Here is a 7,786-nt window from a genome sequence, read left to right as displayed (position 1 = left end):
CACAGCCTCGCCCTCGATGGCCGTGGCTGGAGGAGCGCAGAGTTCCCACAGTGCAAAACTGTGGCTTCACGCAATCAGAAGTGTCACCGCACTGAACAAGTCCATAATTTCGGCTTGTAGTAGTCTGTTGTGCGGCTCGAAAAGTGACAACAGTTTGACGATCCGATTTGGCAGAGTAGACTGTTGGTGGGCTTTTCAACCATTACCGAATATCGATTATGATGAACTAGAAATGAAATAGTAAGCCGGCGAAAACTCATCCAGCTTCACTCTCAAAAATGTAATGTAACTGTTGAGCGGCTACATTGACGTAGTTACGTAGCCTTACTTTCTTTTCAGTAAGGCTGTTGCAGTGTAGATAGACTCCCATCAATAAAACAAAATCACACCATTGTTTATTTATATTTTAAATGTTTGATGATAAAGAATGCAACATTAGTATTTATCAACACAAAATTAGCTACTATGATAGTATAAAATAAAAATGAAAGTATTTTTTTTTGAGAGATCTGTGCCCCAAGTGGGGGGGGCACAAGCATTTCTGGGGGCGGGCCCGGCCTCCTATGGCCCGCCCATAGCGACGGGTATGAGTGTGGGGCAGACCAGGTGAATGTAATTAACAGGGAGTGCAGAGCAGGAGGGAGTGGCCGGGTCTGAAATGACATGAAAGTTAGAAAGGAAACCAGGAAAACAGACATATGAAAACAAACTAAATACTGGCTGAAGTTGTGACAATGTCAAGATTCACTGGAAAGGCATCTTCTTTTGTAAAAAAAAAAAAAAAGTATAGAAATAATTACAGTCAGAGCTGCAAATTATCTGACACCCTTTCAATATCTAGTAGATAATGTATCATTTGTATTGTGATCACTCATTTATAATAAAGTTTTACTGTTAAAAAATGTATTGTGTTGCTTACTGTCACTGTTTATGCCTTATGTCCCATAGGGGACGAAGAGGAGTAAGTAAGTAAGTAACTGTCACTGTTTGCTTTGTGTAGTAAAGGATTACTTGAAACTCACATTTTCATAGTCAGGATGTTGGACTAGTTTTCTGACCGATCTACATGCATTGACTTATACGTTTTTTAATTCAACCCTTTATCTCTCTGAAGATTTTTTCTTATAAAACAGTATCATTACATTTTAAAAAGACCAAAACCATACTTAAAACTAAAGCAGTTTATTCATAGCCACTAGCCAGTGAAATGGAAATATAAAGTGTACATATCAAACAGAAGCAAAGCCATAACTTGTAACTGTCCAGTTGTTGCTGGTGGGCCCTGAAGGAGACCACCTGTCCCACCCAGTGAACAGTCCTCCACTGATGGAACAGATGGTGGGTCAACGGACACCTCCTCAAACACTGGCTCCGTCAGGTCACATGTAGCCTAGCTAGTGTTGCCACCCGTCACGTTTTTCCCAGAATTGTTCTCTTTTTTCACCAGCTGTTCCGGGAAAAACTAAATCTCTCCCGGGACACAATTTGTCCCGTTTTTTGGGGGGGAATGCCAAAACCTCATTTGATTTCCTTCGTTCAGTAGTTAAGGCCGTTTCACACGGGCCAAGGCGTTTGTTGCGCATTATGCATGCAATAGGCTCGTTCGACCTAACTTTCAGCTCGTCTGGAAAGTAGACGAGAGTAGCCGAGTGCAGTCGGGGGAGTGACGAAAATGCCTGACTGAAGCCGGACAGCTCCGAGTCGGAAGTAGCGTCCTTGTTGCGGATGCAGTTCGTTTTCTAGTTTTATTTTGAAGGCCTATTAGAAACATATTCGCAGGAGAGTCACACATGCTACAACCGATTAGAAGCAGAACACAACACAAAGACGAGTAAACACTTTAAAAGCGAGGGGCATTTTCAAAACAAGAAACGAGATATAATATCCCCATTCCCCACACATCTTTATCTTTCTTGTTACTTTACTAGAACACATACTTTTAAGTGATAAAGAATAATTTACAAGAATAATTTACAAATCCAAATAAAGGAGGTTTAGTATTTCTCCCTTCACATAACGAATATGATCGGCCTAAATAAAGAAGGTCTAAGAAAAGATCCCTTATTATTATTGTAGAGATGGATATGATGAACTGTATTATGATGTGTAACAAACAAACTACTTGTTGTAGTTTTGGTCTGGCTTTGCGACACTACATGTAAAATACAATTCCCAGACCATTTAGATCACTTGAAATAAGCCTATGATTTAATCTTAATGGTATAAAAATCACTTCACCAAGATCTTATGTGACTCAAGTTTGTGTTCACTTTTAAATATATCTATACAGGAGAGTTACACATCCAAATTATTTCTATGTCAAGGGTTCAGAGGTTTAACTCTGATTAAGTACATTTCTGCTTAAATGCATATTGTGGCGGCCTAATGATTAAACATAAATTAAAATCAAAAAGAATGGATCGTAATTTAATTTTGAGCGGTGATGTCAGACTTTTGCCTAACCAATTGGGGAAACGCATCAAAGGCACGAGGTTTAAACTCCCAATTAGCGCTCAGCTCCGCCTGTCAGCAAGACGTTTCCCATCAGACATTTCGCTCCCGCAGCCCGTGGGGAGCAACTGCAGCGACTTGCTCCAGTGTCTGTGTCCGTCTTGATACCGCGGGACTTCAAAGTCTCAAGCAGCCGAGCCGCAGCCAGCCACGGGTGCAAGTGGGACAAAAAGTCTAACCATAATGCAGTGCGCTCAGCAAGACGAGCGTCATAATTGCGCAGGTCTTAGCAAGACGGCGACAGGTCGAACGAGCCTATTCTCAATGGAGAGGCGAGCGGGGCCGGGCAGAGAGAAGGCACAGCGTTCCGTCATCAGGCGGCACGACAAGCGGGCAGGGGCGGTCTCAACGACTTCGGGGCCCGTTTCAAGACCCAGTGTGGGGCCCCCTCTTTTTTTTTTTTTTTTTTTTTTTTTTTTTTTAATAAATAATGCTTGTGCATGCTCCCTGCAAAAATAAAAAATAAAAGATTGTAGAAACCAATTGGTTCATAGACGGATTATGAGATAATGGGCCCAGACTTGAGCTGCAGAAGGAACATTATTTTTCTTAAGGCAGCACTCTTTACTCTGCAACTGTAAAACAGTTCAGTAGATTGGTCTGCAGACCCATGTTATATGATGGGGGGGCCCATTTCAACAGATAAAGGGTGGATAGCTACTTTTTATGAACAGTATAGAATTTACACATAGAAAGCTTATTCCTGAGGGGGCCAGCCCCTAAGACAGAGCTAATAATGCTTTTGTTTTGCACTGCTTTTCTATTTTTCACCTACTAGTTGAGGGGCCATGATGATTTCTTTCCTTATATTAGGCGATTCCTTTTTGGACCCTGTTATTGACATGAGTGACTGAGCTCTTTGACAATGCGACATGTAAAGTTACTCTCAGTATTTCTGGCTTTGGGCCCCCCTGAGCCCTTGGGCCCCTGGGCCTGGTTGCATGCAATTTTCTTATCAAAGTGCACCAGATTGATGAATTTTACTTTAAAAGGATGCATTTTTTTCTTCCGGGGGAGCGTTCCCCCTGACCCCCCTACAAGGTCCAGGGTTCGCACCTCAGTTTCCTTATATAGCCTACTGTAAAACGCACTGTAGGTGTTTATGGTTATTATAGGTCATTACACTGGTCAGTCTGAACTGGTAGCCTAATAATGACCGAGCCCTCCTTTTCTTCCTAAATCCAAGGTGGCAACCCTAAGCCTAGCTGACATATACATCATACATCTGTAGCCTAGTTATGACAAAGCTACAAACTAATGAAAATATATTTTTTCTTCCATTATTAAATAAGATAGGCTTCAGTATAGCCCTTGCTCAAGAAGCAACAAGTTCTGAGTGATACTGTGTGCTTTTTGAAATATAATGGACAAGAAACAAACAGCAGCAGAGGCAAGTATTCCTGTCTATTATAGTGTACATTACACTGGAGATGTAATAGGCCTACTCCTGCGTACCACGACTGCTTACATAACACACTGTCAACAACAAACAAATACTCTTCAGTTTCCAACACACCATACAGTTTCACCGTCTGTTTTTCACGCAGGGGCTATCATGGCAGGTCTAACGTGAGCTCGCCTCAAAAAGAGCTAAAGAACAGTCACGGCTAGACTCACAGATCTAACGGTTAAGCTAACGCTAACTACTTAACCCAGCGGCATTCTCTCGTTTCAGTCGGCGTTGGTTATTATAGGAGGGATAAATTAAAGCACATTACACACATTGAACTCATAAACGGACAGATTTGTCTTTAAATAGGACTACTTTCATTTCCAGAGGAGAGATGGTGTCTCTCAGTCTTCCTGGCACAGTCTCCTCCACACTCCAGTATAACGGCAGATCACACTAACAGATTGCCAACCTTTGCTGGGCATAGCCAAACAAAAAATGAAGTAAATCCATTCAGCCCTGGTCCGCTTCGAGGCTGGAGTGTGATGGTAGCTTGAGGATGAGCTAACACTGCAGCTTGCTTCTACTCTGTTGTTGCATTAGCAGGTGCAGTTCCAGATGTGTGTGGTTACCAACGGGGGCGTCTTGATTTGCCAATCAACTGCTGAGTTTCTGGCGAGCTTTCCCGTGGGAGTATTTATGTTAATGAAAACCGACCAATTTCGTCACTGGTCGGTGTATTTTGGAACAGACCTTCTAATCCCCCCTTTTTCGAAATAAGCATCCCAGAAGAAACTGACATATTTGTCTTTTTGAAGCTTGTGTGTGCTGGTAGGGACCTCAATAACCTAAAAAGTGTGCCCAAACACCGGAAAAGTCAGTTTTTCATAATATGTCCCCTTTAATATTTACTGTACTGTGATCATTACAAATACACTTATCAATTTCAAAGCCTGTGATGTGAATTAATATGTATTTCAAATGTCCACTGTAAAGCAGCTTTAGTAACCTTGCAGCAATACTATTGTGTCACCTGTCAGGAATGAGTCCCAACCAGTTTACCTGAACATTGATAATGTGGAAGAATTTTTATTTAGGCTACTATCAAGTCATCATCATGTTTCCTTGTATTGGCTGGCTATGGGTGTAACCTGCTCCACCTACATGGAATCTGAAGGATTTGCTTTCCTTCCGCATTTCATATCCAAGTAGTCAATCTTATTAATAACATCCTTTAGTGAACTATTGTTGCAAACTGTGCATTTATAGTGTAAGCAGCCTAATACCTCATAGCCTATACACAGCCAGGGAATATAGTGCACTAGTTCAGTAAGAGCAAGAACAACTTTCAAACATTAGCATTCAAACAGTATTTTATAATGTATTTTCTACATCAATAACTGAATTTATGTTGGAAGCACTACTGTATAAGGTGATTGAACATGTGTGCAAAGGAGTTTCAACAAGGTGCTTTAGAGATTCATGATAATACAAATAAATGTAAAACAAATAAAATTTATTTCAAAATTGGGTTTAACACAGTTAATCCAAACCAGTTTGCTGTCTTTAAATGAGATCTGTGTGAACTGTTTTGAATAACAAGTTGGAAAATGAGTGAAGCAGTGTTTACACATTGGCAAAAGAACTTGCTTTGTTAAGAAGGTGATGATGAAAATCAAGCGGGTCGCTGTTTCATTAAGAGTGTCGAAGCAATCGAGGAAAAACACTTAATCAGTTTGATGTTTACTTGGACATGCGTAAAGGCTACATTCCATGAAGGTACAGGACATTGGCATAGTGTGCAATCCCAATAGCCTTAGGGGAACATGAGTCAGGTACTCTTTCCTGTCGGGTCACATAAGGACAGTGCTGCTTTGAAATAGAGAAGCCTATCACTGATAATATTCAATTAATAAAATAAATTTCACTTTGATTTGGCCAAAATATAAAGCGATTTTAGTATTCTTCATTATGGGAGAGTATCTGCTGTGCCAAGCTTAAAGTTTAAGACGATTGGCCAAAATTCCGAACAGTTTGATTTCAAAATCCTATAATTAAGCACACAACCCACTTCCCCCTTGACTGTAGAGTTCCCTCCATAATATAACGTAATATCAATTCAATATAATTAAGAGCTCCCGATTATTGAAAAGAGACAGAGAGAGGGACTGAGTCAGAAAGAGCGAAATTGCCCCTAGTTAAAGGTGCTGTAAGCGGAATGGTTCTTTTAGCTAACTTCCTGACAGTTACGGGTTACTGCAGTTAGCAGTCCCCTCGCTCGTCCCTACGTCACCGCATTAATGCACTGCGGTCTTCAAGCAGTGAGTTATCTAGCATCATCTCAGATCCATAAGTGTGATAAAAAAATTATAAAAACCATCAAAACAGACATTGGGAAGGATTTTTACCTGCTCCGCCATTTTAGGCGCATAAACATTCACCCATGTGTCGCTCTGGCGTGCACCGGCAGTGAGACCATGTGAGACGGGTGTCGGTTTGTAGCGTTCTCTCTTGTGAATTGATAATAATTTCGGGATCCCCCGAAAAGTTTATTAGCCGATTACATGCAGAGCAGCTGACTGAGAAATCGGCTTTATGAAATGCGCACATTATGAAAGTGATCACTGTATGAATAAAGAGCGATTTAACACTTATATTAGCATAAATAAACCGCTTGCTTCTTCACCTTTAATACAAATATCTCAATGGCGATAAATAGCACCACTATAACTGTCTGTGGCAATGAGCGATGAGCAATGAGTCTTTGTGAATTAGGTGGTGGTTGGCAGTGCAGGTTGTGTGCATTTCCCCCTTTGCATGTGTTGTGAAATGGACACAACATTTTGCTGCAAAAGCAATAGAAGGTAATGGTTATATATAGAATGCTGGAAAAGCAGTAACTGAGCAGTGTGGGCCCCCAGAAGAACAGCTGAAGAAGCTACTTGGTCAACTGGAAATAGATGTGCTTGTTAGAGCTGATTTGAATCCCAAACTCTGAACTTAACCTCCTTGGAGCAGGTTAGGTGTGCAGGATAAGTTTCCATGATCATTTAGCCAGGTAAATAGAGAACCACTTTTGTGATGATGAAAACTCTTGACATATGACTCAACAGACTTTGGCTAACCCATTCGTAGTACAGCCCTCAGTGAAGAGACTGGTTTACATACTCTTGAGTCCAACCTGGCCAGGTGAGATTCTCTGCCAAGAAGCTCTTCTCATCAAATTCCTGTAACAGGGAAAATGCAGCCATCCCAGAACAACAACTGAGGCGGTCACATCCTTAATGCATCACACAACAAATAATCCACCAAAACTTTTTCAGTCACTGGTACATTTTGAGATTTCTGGTCTATTTTGCTTCCATTACATGTCTTTCTTTCGTAATGTAAGCTATTCACTGGCAAAGTTTAATGATGATTTCTATAAATTCAAAATGTTGCCCTATTCTCCCGCAGTGTCTCACCTTAATCTGAAACTGACATACACTACAGCAGCTTTGCCACGTTCAAACTCAGATGTAACCAAATGTCAAATTTGAACCTTATGCTGATTGTGTATTAACGGAGATGTGCTGCATCATACTTAAGGCCTTTACAGGGTGTGGTTTTGAAGTTTCCTCGTCGACTTTTCTTTCAACTTCTCTTTCAATACAAACACACTTTTGTTTTTATTAAATAATACTGATATCTTTATGAAATGGAAAGCAAGGTAGCGTGTTGCAGTTTTCCATGTCATCAGCCAGTTGATGGTCTTCATGGTCGGTATCATCAGCATGACGCTCTTCGGAAAAAAAACAGAACTAGCAGGAGGTATCTAAAGCAGCCCTGGTGAGGTGACGCGTTCAAGGTCTTTTTTGTGTTTTCACTTTCATCCTGTTTGCTGGT

Source organism: Ammodytes marinus (genome assembly GCF_949987685.1).
Source record: "Ammodytes marinus genome assembly, chromosome: 6".
Classification (NCBI taxonomy): Eukaryota; Metazoa; Chordata; class Actinopteri; order Uranoscopiformes; family Ammodytidae; genus Ammodytes; species Ammodytes marinus.
Note: the sequence above shows the minus strand (reverse complement) of the source record.